Source organism: Lutra lutra, chromosome 18 (genome assembly GCF_902655055.1).
Source record: "Lutra lutra chromosome 18, mLutLut1.2, whole genome shotgun sequence".
In the NCBI taxonomy this organism is placed as follows: Eukaryota; Metazoa; Chordata; class Mammalia; order Carnivora; family Mustelidae; genus Lutra; species Lutra lutra.
The window spans coordinates 26,838,069-26,856,104 of record NC_062295.1 but is presented as its reverse complement, the minus strand read 5'-3'; the positions used below and the strand labels follow the sequence as shown (position 1 = coordinate 26,856,104).

General features: G+C 41.5%; 1 long non-coding RNA gene across 3 annotated transcripts in view; it reads left to right on the top strand.

Annotated features, from left to right (window-relative positions):
- The window catches only part of LOC125091122 (uncharacterized), a 59,826-nt gene extending 46,618 nt beyond the window's left edge, over nt 1–13,208 (top strand). The window contains exons 3-5 of one of the 3 annotated variants that reach the window (XR_007124587.1): nt 1,401–1,851; nt 9,713–9,915; nt 13,141–13,208. This is a non-coding gene — a long non-coding RNA (uncharacterized LOC125091122). Of the gene's footprint in view, nt 1–1,400; nt 2,397–9,712; nt 10,051–13,140 lie in introns of those variants that run through there. The other 2 variants (XR_007124586.1, XR_007124585.1) reach the window with 2 other exon arrangements.
- Nucleotides 13,209–18,036: the final 4,828 nt, after the last annotated feature.

Here is an 18,036-nt window from a genome sequence, read left to right as displayed (position 1 = left end):
ATTTAATCACGAGTAAGTTGTGCCAAGTTCTTAAATACTGTCCAGATACCATTCTCATCCTGAGAACACGTTGCAAAGTAGGTATGATTATTCTCAGTCTAGATAGGAAGAAACTTGGGGCGTCTGGGTGGCTCAGTCGTTAGGTGTCCACCTTCTACTCCAGTCATGATCCCCGGGTCCGGGATTGAGCCCCACATCAGGCTCCCTGCTCGGCTGGAAGCCTGCTTCTCCCTCTCCCACTCCCCCTGCTTGTGTTCTCTCTCTCGCTGTGTCTCTCTTTGCCAAATAAATAAATAAAATCTTTAAAAAAAGAAAGGAAGAAACTTGATTTCGGATAGGTTGAATAGCTTACCAAAGGCCACACAGCTAGTCGGTGTCTGTGCTGGCTTCTGAGAGCAGTGGGGCCCCAACTTCTTGTTTCTCCATGGGCGAATAAGACACTAAGATCCCAACCCGTCCCTGGGGCCGTCCTTGCACAGCTCTGGAATCTGTGCCCTGCGACATCTCTGTATTCTTGTGTGTCCTATATATGCCACTTTGTACATTTATATCTGAACATAAATTGCACATATGTCTGTATATAAATATATAAAATTATAGTCATGTATTTACTATTTAAATATTAAATCATTCACTATTCATTTTATTTTTCATTGATTTTAATAATCTATCAATACATTAAATTATTTAATATATCAATTTTATTATTTATGAATAACAATGTATTAACTAAATCATTATCAATGATATATCAGTAATTTATTATTTAATATGTGTAGTATTTATACATTATAAATTATATATAGAATATAAAATTATATTTATATACTTAATATTTAAACATTGATTTTCCTTATTATTCATTTTATTTGTTATTTATTAATTTATGAATAATTCATCAATAAAATTTATTGTTATTTATTACTCATTACTTTTAAATAACTGTTTAATATTAATTAAATATATTTATATACATACATATAAAATGTCATATAAATATTAAGTATATATTAAATAATAAATGTGTTTATTTGACAATAAACAAATAATTAATAATTATAATACCTATTATGTATTATACTATTATTTATTTTATTAGATCTATTTAATTAATTATTAAATAATTACCACAATAATTATTATATCATGCATTATGTTACACTATTAATTTTATCAATCATTTAATTCACTGTTAAATAGCTATTAATTATTTATTAATATTGTTATTTATACTTATACATTATGACATTTATATGTGTATATAAATATATAAAATTATATATGTGTATTAAACTATTTACATATGTATGTGTGTATTCCATACTTGTATTACATATACATACACACATGCATATGTATATTTATATGTATAAATTGCATTTTTTCTAATTAAATTTTAGGAAGAAAGTTTTGCTCTCCAAATTTCTGGATATATCATTAAAAGCTTGAGGGACAACTGTTGAATGAGAGATCAACTGACACAAACCCATCACTCACAAAAATGCTTTCCCACATTTGAATTGGACTGAATCCCTACAACGGCACAGGGTCTCTCCTTGCAGGACCAGCACTGAAAATGGTGTCAGTGCTTAGCACTTTCTACAAAGATGTAGCCTTGGCTAAACTACCAGAGCTTGGAAGGCAACCCCCTGCCTGTCAACGTGCTTGTACCGAGACATTCTTCCATTGAAAGCCGGGAGGGTTCCATCAGAGAGGGTTCCGACTTTATCATGATTGGAAAGGGGGGGATCGACCCTTTCGACCCTACTGAAGAGCCCTATGCCGTGGAGAGCAGTTGAAGACCTACTGAGCTACGGGATCTGCTTGGGAACCACGAATAAACTTCCCGTGGTGAGATGCGAGCAACACTATTTTCAAGAGATCTTCAAGACTCCTGGGTTAAAATGTGGTTGAATGTGCACATTTATTCTCACTCCCTTCTTAAATCCTGCTGGGACTATAGAAAAGAGATTTTTAAAAATATGCAAACATGGGGAAAACCAGAAAGGAGAAGATAGCAACAAAATCTGGGGTAATGCATGGAAGTAGATGTGTGTGCGGTAACTGACTTAGGAGATCCTATAAAGCTAAGCCCCAATCCACAGGCCCCTCTCATACGTACTGCAGAATCCTGGAGAGCCGCGGGAGGCGTTATGTCTGAATTTAGGCAAAGCCAGTGGCTAGGATGAGAGAACTGGGTAAAAACTGAAGAGATCTGGAGGGGGAGAGGATGTAGCTCTGTGACCTACTTTCTCATGTGGGTACGATCCAAGGCCATCTTGAGAGGGCTTGCGTAGGCAAAACCTTCTGTGTGCTTCCCTCCCCATCTGCCTCAAATTAAACCCATCAAATTAAAATTGTTAAAATAAATGTCAAAAAGCAACTTTAAATTAAAAAGACAACAGTTACGGGGCGCCTGGGTGGCTCAGTGGGTTAAGCCTCTGCCTTCTGCTCAGGTCATGATCTCAGGGTCCTGGGATCCAGCCCTGTATTGGGCTCTTTGCTCAGCGGGGAGCCTGCTTCCCCCTCTCTCTCTGCCTGCCTCTCTGCTTGCTTGTAATCTCTCTCTCAGTCTCTCTCTGTCAAATAAATAAATTTAAAAAAAAAAAAAAGACAACAGTTAGAGGATATAAACAGTGAGGACTTGTAGATCAGTTTTACGTGTACGAGAAGGAGTGTGGTTTTGCCCCATCAAATTAAATGCTCTCCCTCTGCCACATCATGTACCCTCTGATGGTAGGTGCTGGGAAGTTTCTAGAGTGCCTTGGGTAATGCCTCTGGATTTCTTGCAGCTAAAAAATGGTTCTGCCTAAAGGCCCACATAGCCTCTAACAGAAAACTGCCAACGCCCTAAAGTGTTTTTCTTGCTACCAGCTGCTACAAACACCTTTGAGTTGCACGTTGCTGAAACTCATCAGGAATTCTCTTTGGGCAATATACTGAAATGTCTTTGTCTGGGCTTGGAGGTTTTAATTCTTCAGCTATCTGAATTCAGCACTTGGTCAGATGTCATAACCTGCCATTATGCCAACACCAATGTTATTCTAAAGCTACACTGAAATAATTTCTATGACAGGCTTGAGTAGTAAATAGAGAGACAGCTTAGTGTAGCTTAGCATTTTTCAATTTTAAGTAAAGAAGCTCTTTGAAAGGGAGGGGAAAAAAAACCCTTTCACTGCACCTCAAGCACTGACTCAAATTATGTTTATTTGTTACTAAAACAAATACAAACGTTAACAAGACATAAATTCCTTATGTTTTTATAGCTCATAAACCATACAATCAAAAGAGATATTAAAACTAAATTTAAACAAACTACAGAAAAAAAAATCACACAATACTTTTAAATAGATCAAATTCCTCTACAGTTAGAATTTAGAAGTTTATGGCAGATTATTACTCCTGTCATAATTACTAAAAAATAACTGGATGAAATGAAATTTCACATATTTTTTAGATATACCAGAGAGCTGTGGGTGCAAATAAATTTAAAGGAATAAATTCCAGAGAGGAGAGAGTCCTTTCTAGATGAGGCAGAGATCTTGCCTAGAGATTAGCAAATTTCCTTCCTAGGGGCATTTGCCAAATTTGGGCACAAACAGAGAGTCAGTCTTACCATAGGCAGAGAATTCTATGAGGGAAAGAGAAGATTTGTAATGTTTAGTGACCTTGTGGACTGGCATAAAGAAATGGAGGATGGTTTTTCCTACCTGCCAGTTTTCGATCACGTAAGTTTTACCGAGTGTTGGGGTTGTGGTTGAGAATAGAGCTTGGCTAGAAAGGCAGAGAAAGGGTCCCTGTCATCTTCTGGTTCCTGAAAAGGATAACCCCTGGAGGAAAATCCCTGAAATGAACACAGACAAATCTCACCCTCAATATGCTTGAAAACGAAGGAAAACTAAGAAGCTGAAACCAAGACCCAGAGCAGCTCAATTTGCTGACAGAGAGAAAAGGCATGTTTTGTCTTGAGAAAATAGCATCAGCTTCTGTCTCTATGGGTCTTTTATGCAAACTATCTGGCACAAAATAAAGAATGAAGAGATTTTCAGGAGAATATGATCATGCCATTTTGTATACTTATATATGAACATAAATGTTATATGTGCATGTGTGTATCCTGTATTTATATTATGTATATAATTTATGTATGACATTTTTCCTAGTATTAAGGAGAAAGTGTTGCTATCCAAATTTCTGCATCATATTATTAAAAGTGAGAAATGCCATGATTCAAGAGAAATAACATCCTTTTGAAGCAGACCTACAGCCAACCCAGGCTAATTCTAAGCAGAGGACCTTAAAATAATTGTGTGGATATGTCTTAAAAATTTAAAAAAAAAAAATCTAGACAGAAATGGATGAAAAGATAGAAAATTTCTGTAAATAAATAGAATCTGTATAAATAAATTTCTATATAAATCCATGTAAATGAATAATCTATAAAAATCTAATAAAATTTAAAAAATAATAATAAAATAAAATATATATAAAAATAAAATATAAATAAAATAAAAAATAAAACCTATAAAACCTATATAAATAAATATTAAAAAACAAGATATCATACAGGAACTTTAAAATACAATATTTGAAGGGAAGAATGGAAAGAATGGAGAGGGCAGGAATTCTAAAATGGTGGAGTGAAAAAAGAAGGGCAAACTTTAATTTTAAAGCAATTCCATTATTAATTACTTTCCTAAAATCACAGTTTGGGTATTATTCTAAGAAGTCTTCACTTAAGTCAAGTTTACAAAGATTTCCCCTAGGTTTTCATCAAGAAATTTTATAATTTTCTCTTACGTTTAGGTCTATGATCCATTTTCACTTAATTTTTGTACATGGTTTGAAATGCAGTTCTAAGTTTCTTATTTTAAATATGCATATCCAGGGACACCTGGTTAAGCATCTGCCTTTGGCTCAGGTCATGATCCCAGGTCTTGGGATTGAGCCCCACATTAAGCTCCCTGCTCAGTGGGGAGCCTGCTTCTCCCTCTCCCTCTGCCTGCCACACCCCTGCTTATGCTCTCTTTCTCTTTCTCTGTCTGTCAAATAAATAAAATCTTTAAAAATAAATAGAGATGGATATCCAAGTTTCCGGCACTATTTGTTGAAGAGACTATCTTTTACCCCATTGAATTGCCTTGAAACCTTTGTCAAAATCAACCAACCATAAATGAAAAGGTTTATTTCTAGATGTTCTACTTCCGTTTCATTAATATCGAGGCCTATCCTTTGAGACCAGCTACTGGAAATCTTAAAAGTTTGTTCTTCTTGTTCAGATTGCATTGGTCATGGATTTGATAAGAATTGCGTTGAATGTATTCCCCAATCTGGGAGATCTGCCATCTTAACAATACATGAGCATGGGATGTATCTTTTTTTGGAGCTTGACTTTCTCTGTTATGTATCTATGCGTGGATCTCTTTATATTTATAGTAATTAGAGTTTACTGAGCTTGTTGGGTGTTTGGATTGTTTTTCATGAAATTTGAGAAGGTTTCAGACATTATTTCTTTGAGTGTTTTTTCTGCCCCTTCCCTCTCTTATCTGTTTCTAGGAATCTGTGATGGTGTACTTGATGGTATCCTGCAAGTGTCTGAAGCACTCTTGACTTTTCTTCCTTTTTTACTTCTCGTCCTTCAGATTCAATCATTTCTATGGGTCTATTTTCAAGTTCATGTATTCTTTGTCCTGCCAGCTCTCATCCTGCCCACTTTTGAGTGCATCTAATGAATTTTTCATTTCAGGGGTATTCAATTCCAGAGTTTTCTTGTTCATATTATTTATTTTTATTTTATATTTTATATATAAATGCAAATCAAAACCACAATATAATAACACTTTCCCCCTTCCCACACACTAGCACAGCCACTTTGGAAAATCAATTTAGTGGTTTATTAAATATTTAAACCTACACTTAACGGTAGAACCCAATAATCTCTTTCTTAGGGATGTATGAGGAGAAATGAAAATATATTTCCACATAAAGATACGTATGTGAATGTTCATCGGAGCATTACTCATAGTAACCAGAAACTGGAAACAACCAAATTATCCATCAACCGGTGAATAAATGAACAAAATGTGGTGTCTGCTGGCAATAGAATGTTACTCAGCAATAAAAAGGAGCAAACTATTTATACATATTACAAAATGATGGAACCTCAAAAAAGGTACACTAAGGAAAGTAGCCAGGCACAAAAACTGAATATATTTTAAAACTATATTTTTCCTATAGGAAAATTCTAGAAAAGTCAAATCTCTAGATACAGGAGACAGATCACCCTAGTAATTATCTGGGTCTAGGAGTGGAAGTAACAATGTCTGTAAATGGGCACAAAGGAGCTTTTTAGAGTAATGAAAATGTTCTGAAACTGCATTGTGGTGGTAATTTCACAGCTGTATAAACTTACTAAAAGTCACTGGACCATATGTTTATAATGGGTGAATTTTATAGTATGTAAATCATGTATCAATTAAACTGTTAAACATTTGATAAGGCAGTAAGGAAAATTACAGACCCATCTTACTCATGACCACAATGCAAAACTTGTACCCAGAACATTAATGAAACAAACCCATGAATATAAAAAAAGGGTATTGTATTGCCATTAGATTGTGTTATTCCAGGAATGCAAGGCTGGTCGGTCGAACATTCAAAATTGGCCAATGCAGTTGTCCCATCAGCATCTGTTGGGTCAATGGTGAGGGCTCTGCCACCTGACTTGGTGTGTGCTTCCTTGGCTTAGGTAGTTTTGGGGACCCCAGATCCCTGGTCCTCATTGAGAGCATGGATAGGATTCTGTCTGTGCCTAGTCTGTGAGGCCTATGCTTACTTCTACCTCAGTCAGATGGAATAGCACTTTAGCTTTGGCTCCAAGCAGATGGGTTTCTTCATAGTTAACTTTCTAGAAAAGTAGGAGATGGTCTTCCAGTCCTCGTGTTTACCGGCCATTGCTGTGGTTGGGCTAATGCTGGTATTAGAGTCATCCGTAAGATGGTCGTGACCCTAGGAAGGAACTCATACTAGAGTAGCACTAAAAAGTCCATGGGAACTCATGCATAATGTGTAAAGAAGACCTCTGTGGAGGATATCCTCAGTGTGGCCACTTCTTTTGTGTTATTGTAGAATATTTAACTCTTCTACAGAGGCAAGAAAACAAGTGGGATAGGTGAAACTGAGAAGGTATGTTAACATACATAATGAGTAATCTATGAGCTTGTGAGATAGAACATGAGTCAGGATGTGCGGTTAGGGGTAAAACTAAAAAAAACCAAGGTGGGGCACCCGAGTGACTCAGTCGGTTAAGCATTTGACTCTTTTTTTTTTTTTAAGATTTTTATTTATTTATTTTGAGAGAGAGAGAGAGAGACAGAGTGAGAGAGAGCACGAGAGGGGAGGTCAGAGGGAGAAGCAGACTCCCCATGTTGCTGGGAGCCCGATGTGGGACTCAATCCCAGGACTCTGGGACCATGACCTGAGCTGAAGGCAGTTGCTTAACCAACTGAGCCACCCAAGGCATCCAAGCATCTGACTCTTGACATCACCTCAGGTGTTGATCTCAGGGTCATGAGTTCAAGCCCCACATTGGGTTCCATGCTGGACATGGAGCCTGCTTTAAAAAAAAAAAAAAAAGAAGAAAAAGAAAAAAAGAAAGAAAAGGAAAAGCAAGGAAGGTCTTACCATGAACTGTTCTAGCCAACACCTGAACATACGTCCTTTCTTAGAACCTTTACTAAAAAGGTCTTATAATTGCGAGACCTTCCTCTGTCCCTTTGAGATATATATTTTTGTCCTACAACTCTAGAGTGTCTTTCTCATGAACCTGAAAGCCATTCCTTTCAAATATAATCCCCAGGAAATTAGGACCTCTGTCTCCCAGTCCCTATAGGAAAGAATCCTGATTCTGAGAGTTGCCGGCAACAGACACAGCTGGCTTCATCGACACTGACACTCACCCACCCTTTGTCAACTCTCACTTTCCTGTGACTGCTGGCCCCTACTCGCCCCCCTGCCCAATTCCTCACTCTCCTGCTGAAATACTCAGTCACCTCTGCACAAATCAGGGTTGGGTTCAGTTCAGTGTAGACGCTCTTCCCTACTGCACTAGGGATGTAAATTTGAGATTTACTGTTTAAAAAGTGTCCTTACTGTTTAAAATCTGTCCTTAGCACTGTTGAATTGATATCTGGCTTTGCTCATCTTTGACACCATAAGATTGGGGGACAGGATAGTGTCCCCGTAAATTGGAGGATGGTGATGGGCAGGGGTCCTATGGGGTTCTTGGGAGCTGAAGTTCTATCTCTTCATGAGAGTGATGGTTACACAGGTGGCTTCTTTGAGTCCTTGAGCTGCCCATTTTTGATTTGCAAATATTTCTGTAAGTATGTTAGAGTTCATCATTTTTAAAAGGGTTAAACAAAGAATAATTGGCTTTGCTTCTCCCCAGAGGCTAGTGCTCCGCGAATTGCTTCCTAAGAATGTGAACGTAAATGCTGTTCATTACTACCTTCAGGAGAAAAATTGTGCAGACTTGGGTATTGCTGATATGATTCATTGCGGGAAGAATATAGATTTTTATGTATTAATGACTTTTTGAGAAGCCATTCATATTAGATTTTAAAACTTCTGATGCAGAATCTTTCCACATACTAATGGTTTCTTTACATTTCTTGAAGTGTGTGCGTGATACCAAAGGAAGCTCAGGGAGTAATATCTGGTAAATCTTGGACTTTGAAGGATGCTGCATACTCCTGTCATTTTTGTTTTTTCTTTATTTAATTTTTAATAAAAGCAAACGTCTCTATAGTGCTCACTCTGTGGCCAGGCCAAAGTGCATTACATGGATACTATTAACACATTTAATCCTCAAAATAAGTCTATAAGGTAGGTACTATTTTTTATCTCTATGGATAATGAAACCGAGGACCGGGAAGTTAAACTTCTGGACTGGCCACGGGGCACGGTGCGTTGGTCCCCTGGGCTGCTTGCTGCTCACTGTGGGCCACGGCTCTATTTTATAGACAGTTTGGCCATTGTCTATTCGCGTTATATTTGTGTATTCAAGATCACACAGTGAATAGTGGTAGAGCTGGACTTTGAACCATGCGGTTGGACCCCAAAATTCATGTTCTTTTTTTTTTTTAATTTATTTATTTGACACAGAATGGGAAAGAGAGCATGTGCGAGTGGTGGGGAGGGGCAGAGGGAGAGGGAGAAGCCGGCTCCCTGCTGAGCAGAAAGTCCGACATGGGGCTCCATCCATCCCAGGACCCTGGGATCATGACCTGAGCTGAAGACAGATGTTCAACCGACTGAGCCACCCAGGCACCGCCCCCCGCTCCAGATTCATGCTCTTAACCAACAGGTTATGTTGTCTTATAAATGCTAAATGAGTAGCGCCGTCTGAAACACATATAGGATTAAAATAAGGGTGAGAGTCTGAGTATGCAAATAGACAATAGCCAGATCATATGTAAAAATGGAGCCATGACCCACAAACTATAGCAACCAGCCCAGGAAACCAACAATCATGCACAGTGGCCATTCCAAGAATCAGGCTTCTATTTCTTAGCCTGGCGGTCAGACAGCTAACTTCCAGCAACTGGCCCAGGAAGCTAAACGGTAACAACCAGTAACAGTTGGCCCCAAATGGCCAGGATTTGATGAAAACCTGATAGCTTCCATAATTTTGGTTCCCGTTCTGATTTAGGACCAATCAGAGGACGTGAACTACGCTCTCCCTGGGCAATCGTATGGAATGTCTTCTCCTGATGAGCCCATCTACAGCTTCCCCAAGCCAACAGCCTCCCCTCAGGGCGACCTGAAGCTCAACCCCACACCCCCATCTCCCACACGCTGCCTGCCTTTGAGTCTCTGCCAAGCCCATCAGTCGGTGCTGACTCCCTTGCCACAGTAAGTTCTGAATGAACAGCCTATGCTTTTCCCCATTTCATCGGTCTTTGTTTAAACAATCTCCATGAGAGACAACAATGGCAGAACATCTGAAGGGAAGTGGTTCTAGAGGGTCAAGGAAATCACCACCATTAGCATAAATAAAATATATCTCTGAGTCAGTAACTGTATTGATCACGCTACTTCCACCAGTCTGCCCTCACATTTAACTAATATAAAATTGATTTGGTTGGAAGAATTCCAGGGTACCACATCAAAAGCTTTCTTCCTTCCCACCATTTTACCTGGGCCTGTGATCTTTCTCATTCATAATTCATTCTCTTGCTGGTTCCTGCTTACATCCCTTCTGCATACAAACCCTTCCCAAGCTTCTAGTCAGAATTTATTTCCCCCTTGGACCACCAAGGCCAGTCTTGGTCTCCGGCCCCCAGTCATGAATGGACTTCAGCAGAATCTTCTAAAAACAGCCTCCCAACTTCTTCCTGGTGGGCCGTATGCCTGTATCCCCCAGGACCATTCATGGGATGGCCTGGTCAGGATTTGTCCTGAAAATCCAAAGGAAGAAGGACTATTTGACTTTCAAAATTCCTGTTCCGACTGGGAGATCCTGCAGTTTCCTGATTAGACAGAATGAAGGATGGGGCCTGGCATTTACCCATTAGAGCGATGACGAGTGGGTCTAATTTGTGGTATCTCTAACTGATAGTTTGCATTTTAAGGTTAAGATATTTTATTGCTTCCAGATGGTCAGCTAACTTCTAGCCAGAGGAGCATTACTGCAGAGTTTAAGAATAGCTGTGATGCAAAGAGAGATTTTAATTATCATGTAAAGGATCTAATTAAAAAGACATACAGTAGTCGGCTTTTCACATGCTTAAGCCCATAAAAATCAGTAGTTTAAAAAATTACCTTGAGAAAGAAATTGGAAAGTTATTCAATTTGAAGGAGAGACACTTGAGGAATTTCTCAAATTGGGGAACCAGAATTAGGTTAACTGCTTATTCCTAGAGGCCCTCATTTCCATGTTGTTCCTTCCCTTCTGTTTAATGGCACAAACCGGTGGAGGTTCGAGTCTTTTTGCTCCTTTGTTAGTCTGCTTCTGGAATAAGGCAGATTCCGTTCCATCAGCCTATCCATCCAAGCAGTCAACACGGGATGCATTTCTTGTTCACTGAACTCGAGACCTGTGCTCTGATCCAGACTCTTCCGCTTACTGGGTGACCTTGGGCAAAGCCCATAACCTCTGTGAGTCTCAGCTTTCGGGTGTGTAAGATGGTAAGCCCTCTCCTGAGGGTTTCCGGAGCATAGCCTGAGACAATGAGTAGGCTATTGTGATCCACAGAGTTTTAGGACGAGGCCAAGGACTCTGGAAGACAGGTACCTCGCACGACTTCTGGAGGAAGGTATTCGACAGACAATGTACTCTCCTCTGTGACGTCCTCTTCCTGCCTCCTGAGCTCTGCAACACAGAGACATTTTGCAAGAGGGGCAGTGGGGGTTGCTGCAGGGATGGGGAGAGCGTCCTGCTGCAGGCAAACTGAGCTCTTCGGGCTTAATGATTTGGAACCAGGTGGGTACTGACATGTGATACGGGGATGTTGAATAGACACCATCTTCCCGAGATGCCCTGGCTCTTCCCTACATCAGGACCTCCTGATCCACTCATCTCCATTTCCTCCATTTGCTACCTGGGGCCAGCGCTGAAACACAAAGGGCCAGCAAAACTCAACTTAAAACCTGCCCCATCGGGGCGCCTGGGTGGCTCAGTGGGTTAAGCTGCTGCCTTCGGCTCAGGTCATGATCTCAGGGTCCTGGGATCGAGCCCCGCATCGGGCTCTCTGCTCAGCAGGGAGCCTGCTTCCTCCTCTCTCTCTGCCTGCCTCTCTGCCTGCTTGTGATCTCTCTCTGTCAAATAAATAAATAAAATCTTTAAAAAAAAAAAAACCTGCCCCATCTACCTCTTCCCCTTTGTGGCCTCCAGTCATCCTAAAGTCCCCATTCTCTCCGCCACACCTCCTCTCCTTCTCCTTTCTCATTTGATCCAGGGGATTAGTTTGATTTGAATTAGCTTGAGGTCTCCAAATACATTAATCCTTTTCTTGGAGGGTGACATTACTATAGCCCACTCTTCTTTATAGCTCCGAGGAATACAATGAGGCTTGGACGGATGCTATAGAAAAAAGAAAGTCGTCCCTCCTCTGCTGCTCTGGGTTGGAAACCCTAATTAATTCTACACCAAGACTGTTCCTCTTTGTAAACACAAGGTAATCCAACAACAGACCCACAACTTGTGGGCTCATTCCACTTGTTGTCTACCTTCAATGGTTGGTCACATTATTTAGTTAAAAGGAGGTAGAGGAGACCTGGAAGGATCATTATGGAAGAAGGAGCCATGGTCTCTCCTCCCATGAATCAAGGGACACCAGGACAGACATTCCATTTTCTGGATGTGGTAGAACCCATAAGGCAGAAAGTCAGTCCAAGTCAAAGAATATCTAATTTGTTAGCTTGAGTGACTGTAATAGCCCTGCCCAGAACCCAGTGGGGGTTGTAGGTAGGTAATTACTCCCTAGAATATCCTTTTCTTTATTCCTACCTTCTCTTTCTTCCTTCTTTCTTTCTATGTTCAGAAGTCAGATTTAAAAGAATGAGAATGTTCTAGACCATACCTCCTTTCTCCCAGAAACAAAACCTAGAGCCCGAACTAATGCAGCAGGTGTCAGCCACATTCAGGTCACATAACTTTGTGGACAAGAAGCTGCCAGTAATTAGGATAAGTAGCTCTGATAACTAGGATAGGGCAAGTCACTTCCTACCGCCAAATACACGGAAGAGTGGAATTTGCGTCTCAAACATATAACAGGGGGGACTCTTACAACTCAGTGAAATAGTACACAATCCATTAAAAACTGGGGAAAAGACTTGAACACATATTTCATGAAGGAAGATTTATGGATGACCTACATGCATATGAAAAGATAGATGTTTATCATCATTCTTGGTGGTGCAATTTAAAATTGTAATTAGATACCATTTCATACCCTTTAAAATGGCTAAGAGGAAAAAGACTTACCGTACAAAAGCATCGGTGAGGATGTAGAACGGAATGTCTCATATGTCGCTGATGGGGACTTACAATGGTACAGCCACTCTCAAAGCCAGTTTTGCTGTTTCTGATGAAGTTAAACATACATTTACCATACCTGCTGGTGATTCTCTTCCTAGGTATTTACCCAAGAGAAATAAAAACAGGGGGCCACAGAAAGACTCGGTGGATGTTCTCAGCCGTTTCATGCTCGCTAGCCCAAACTGGAAACAGCCTGATTTCCATCAGCAGATGAATAAAGAAATTGGTCTGTCTCCATATAATGGAATATTACTTAGCAAGAAAAAAGGAATGAATTACTGATGCATGCAACAATATGAATGAATGTCGAAATAATTATTCTATGTCAAAGAAGCCAGCCAGATCAGAAACAAAGTATGTATTATTTCTTCTTCTTCCTCCTCCTCTTCTTCTTCTTCCTCTTCTTCTTCTTCTTCTTCCTCTTCTTGATAAAGAAAACAAATGAGTGTCTTCCTGGGGCTGGAGTCATTGACCACAGAAGGGCATGAGGGAACTTTTGGGGAGTGATGAAATATTCTCTATCTTGTAAGAGGATGCCAACATTTGCAACAGCATGGACAAACCTGGGGAATGTTATGCTAAATGAAACAGTCAGACACAGAAGTAGAAATGACTGCCTGAGCTCTCTTACTAGAGCAATTCAAAAAGTGAAGTGCATAGCAGCAGAGATAAAAATAGTAGTTAATAGGGGTGGGAGATGGGGAAAACAGGGAGATGTTGGTCCAGGGATACAAAGTTACAGTTATGTAGGATGAATAAGTCTGGAGATCCAAGGTACAGCATAATGACTGCAATTTGTGATACTGCATAGAATACAGGAAATTTGCTAAAAGTGTAGATTTCAGGTGCTTTTATACACAAAAAGGTAACGATGTGAGAAGATATGTTAAATAGCTTGACTGTAGTAATCATTTCGCTATGTGTATGTATATTAGATCATGTTGCACACCCAAATGTATACAATTTTTATTTAAAAAAAAGTAAGGGGTGCCTGGGTGGCTCAGTGGGTTAAGCTGCTGCCTTCGGCTCAGGTCATGATCCCAGGGATCGAGCCCCGCATGGGGCTCTCTGCTCAGTGGGGAGTCTGCTTCCCCCCTCTCTCTGCCTTCTTCTCTGCCTACTATGTGATCTCTGTCTGTCAATTAAATAAATAAAATATCTTTAAAAAAAAGTAAATAGGTCACTGGCTAAATAAAAGAATACGTTCTTTATCTTGAAAGGGACATTGTTATAGGAGTGAATGTATTTGTTAAAACACACTGACGCATACATTTAAAACTGACACCTTTTGTTATATGTAATTCACACCTCAACAAAATTGATTTTTTAAAAGATTTTATTTATTTATTTGACAGAGAGAGACAGAGAGAGAGGGAGCACAAGCAGGGGACTGGGAGAGGGAGAAGCAGGCTTCCTGCTGAGCAAGGACCCCCGATGTGGGGCTCGATCCCAGGACCCCAGGATCATGACCTGAGCTGAAGGTAGATGCCCAATGACAGCCACCCAGGAAACCCTAAAATGGATTTTTTTTTTTTTAAAGCAGAAAGAACAACTGTAAACCCAAACCAATGAGCACAACCAAAAATATTGCTAAGACGTCTGAGTGGGCTGAGGGATTACCCTGGGAGCAGTAACCAGAACTCAGAGGAGGAAGGCAAGTCATCTGTGTCCGAATCAGTTTCTGGTGTTTCTTCGAGAAGGATTTTTTTTCCCAGCAGAAATTTCCCCACCGCAGTAGCGTGCACGTAGCTGTCTTTCTGCAACTAAAATCGTGAGCTGGCTGGGGAATATTGAAGGACAGACAGCAGGCAGGTAGTTCTACACAAAATCACATTTATCATGCTAAGAGTAAAAGCAAGTTACTCGTAAGTGGCAGATGATAATGGGAAATCAGGGTTTTCTGAGCTCAGAGAACGTCAGCTAATCTGCTTCGATGGGCCTGTGTCGAGACATGAATGTTCTAAGCTTGGGGAAGCTATCATGGGGCTGGGAGGCCCAGGGCAGATGTTCCGATGCTGGCTTTACGGATCCTCGAAAATAAATTCTCCTGTGTGTTGGACACAAACAGGCTTTCACCTCCTATCAGAATCAAATATCTCCTTTATTCCTTTCACAAGAATGAAAGGCTGATGTGCAGCCACAACAAGTGGAAACACTCCAGATTTCAGGCTGCGGGACATGCACCACGGCCCCTGGGGGACGCCTGCATGACTCACTCGAACCAGAGCCTATTGGTTTATTTCTTGGGGTCGTTAATCCGCTCCTCACTCAGCTGATACTCTCGTGAAGCTTCTGCCGGCAACGTGTCCAAAACAGGACATTTCTGCCATTGTCTCTCACCATCCATTGGGTGATGGACACGTGAACGAAAAACTACAATGTGACAGGATCACTGAGACAAGTGTTCATGAAGCTACGAGGATAGAGACAAAGGGGTAACTCACACAATCTGGGGAACTAGGAAGGAATTTGCCCACACCTAGGCGCACACGCACACACTCAGGGGGGCTACCTCTTGGACAGAGGCGTCAAGGGCCAGTTTGGGGACAGATCCCTGACCTCTGACCTTCCCTGAAACCATCCATGTGACGATATCACCCATGGTTTCTCTAGACCCATTTAAGGCTGAAAATAACCAGAGAAACGAGGAGAGGAGGAAAGTTGTTTAGAGTCTCTCCAGTGCTGGGTTGAAGAGGACAGACAGTCTCCATTCCTTCGCGCAGCTAAGGTGCGAGCCATCGGCTGGGTAGGAAGAAAATAGCACTTTGGTCAAATTTATTCATTCATCTTATTTATTAATGTGGGTGGACGGGCTTTATTGATTGCCGTGATGCGATTGTACACATACGTCCCCCCACCCAGTCCATAAGGTGCTCGGATCGGGTGACATCATTCTTGATGTTCATTCTTTGTCCCGCCTTGCCTTTTTCCTTTTCCTCTTCGAGAGGCCTCCTCGTCCTCCTAGGCAAAAAGATCAATAAGGAAAAATGTCATTCGCAAATTTTGCAGTGACATTCTGAAAGTGCAGGTTAACAGCAGTGCGCTTTGGGGCCGACGGTCGCTGGAGAGGGGAGGCTTTGGCTCTGCCCCTGACTTCTCTGACATGCCTCTCCCCTCCCTGTTGTGGGGTTTTGAGATCGACCCACACAGCTATGTGGTAGAGATGAAAAGTAGCTCAGCCTTAGCTCTGGGGCACTACTTGATACAGTGCGGTGCTCACACCTCTGATGAAACCTGAGAAAAATGAGGTGGTCTATAGAAGTGCGTATTTTGCAAAAAAGTCGAATCACTTAACAGGCCTTACGGGCACATATCGCTCCCAAAACAGAGCCATGAAAAAAGGCGGCAGCCTGGCATGGCTCAAAGGATGAACTCTTCAGTTAGCCCACTTGGGTTCCGGTCCTGGCTCTTCGACTTACCAGCATGGGAAACTCCGTGCCTCACTGTCCTTGTTTGTTCAATGGGCACGATCGTAACAGCACCTACCTCCGGGAACTGGTGTGTGTGAAAGATCAGTGAAGTCACGTAAGTGAAACATTGAACAGGTCCAGACACATGTGTCAAAAGCGTGACACATAGGAAGCATCTGATAAAAATTCATCTTATTATTCTGTGGATCTTACTGTTTCGAACGTCGCTGCTTGAAAAGAGAAGAGGGTTGGTTTGGATAAAGAGGTTCTCTAGATGATGATGCAGTTGGTACTTAAACATGAAAACATTGGTGAATCTATCCACAAGAGTGGGGGGCTGGGGGGTGGTAATTAACACAACCCCCAAATTCAGCGGCTTAGAGCCCAAGAAATTTATTACTTTCTTCAGCACAGAGGACAGGTGTTTCCAGCGAGTGGGTGGTTCTGCTCCGTGTGGTGTTCTCAGACCCCTGGGGTCCTTTCGTCTCGAGGTTCTATCTGCCCTTATGAGTCCTTGTAAATAGAGAATCCTTTCTGGCTGCAGTCAGAAAGCCAGGGAGGGTGGCAGGAATTCAGCCTGAACCGATTGGCTTGAAGACAGAGGAAGGGTGGGGGGACACCTGGGTGGCTCACTGGGTTAAAGCCTCTGCCTTCGGCTTGGGTCATGATCTCAGGGTCCTGGGATCGAGCCCCGCATCGGGCTCTCTGCTCCGTGGGGAGCCTGCTTCCCTCTCTCTGCCTGCCTCTCTGCCTACTTGAGATCTCTGTCAAATAAATAAATGAAATCTTAAAAAAAAAAAAAAGACGGAGGAAGGGAGACCGTGAGGCAAGGGTTGCAGGGAGCCTTCAGGAACCAGAAAATGTGAGGAGATGGATTCTTTCCCAAAAGCCGCAGAAAGGAGTGCAGCCGCCACACACCTTGATGTGAGCTCAGCGAGACTTCTGACGTACAGAACCGGAAGACCAACTTGTGTTGTTTTAAGTCTTTACGTTTGTGGTAATCTTTCATAGTTAATACGGGACCTGTATCTTTAGTTTGGAGGAAAGAGTGAAGCGGGGGCACAGAGACATGGAAAATGTTGACTGGAAACCCAAGGGTTTTGAGCGTGAGGTGACATGAGGACAGCCAGGGGAAGATGACCAACCCCAGAGAATCTTACCCTTGGGAGTTACTGGGGGAGGACATTGGACTTTTCGCAGCGACTACAAGGGATGATCTTAAAGGAGAAGATGACTCAAGAGCCTGGGGAGTTGGGGACAATCCCTTTACATGTCCTTGGCCATGAAGGAAGGTAAAGCTAGCCAAGACAAAATACCCCCAACTTCTATTCACCCCAGAAATTCCGTCTGCACCTTGAGAATTCCAGGAGCCTTGTTCTTTTTCAGAATATTTGCAGAGTATTTGGAGCTGTGGACTCTCGGAAATGATCCTTTCCTGGGAGTTTTCTCCAAACGAGTGATTGCATTCGGCAAACAAGCCCCAGGAAGCTGCAGTTTCAAAGGCCACCTCCTGAGGCTGCAGGAAACTACCCAGCAGAGCTAATCTTGAGCCCAACCTACCACCGATGATAGAAAAGCTGTTGG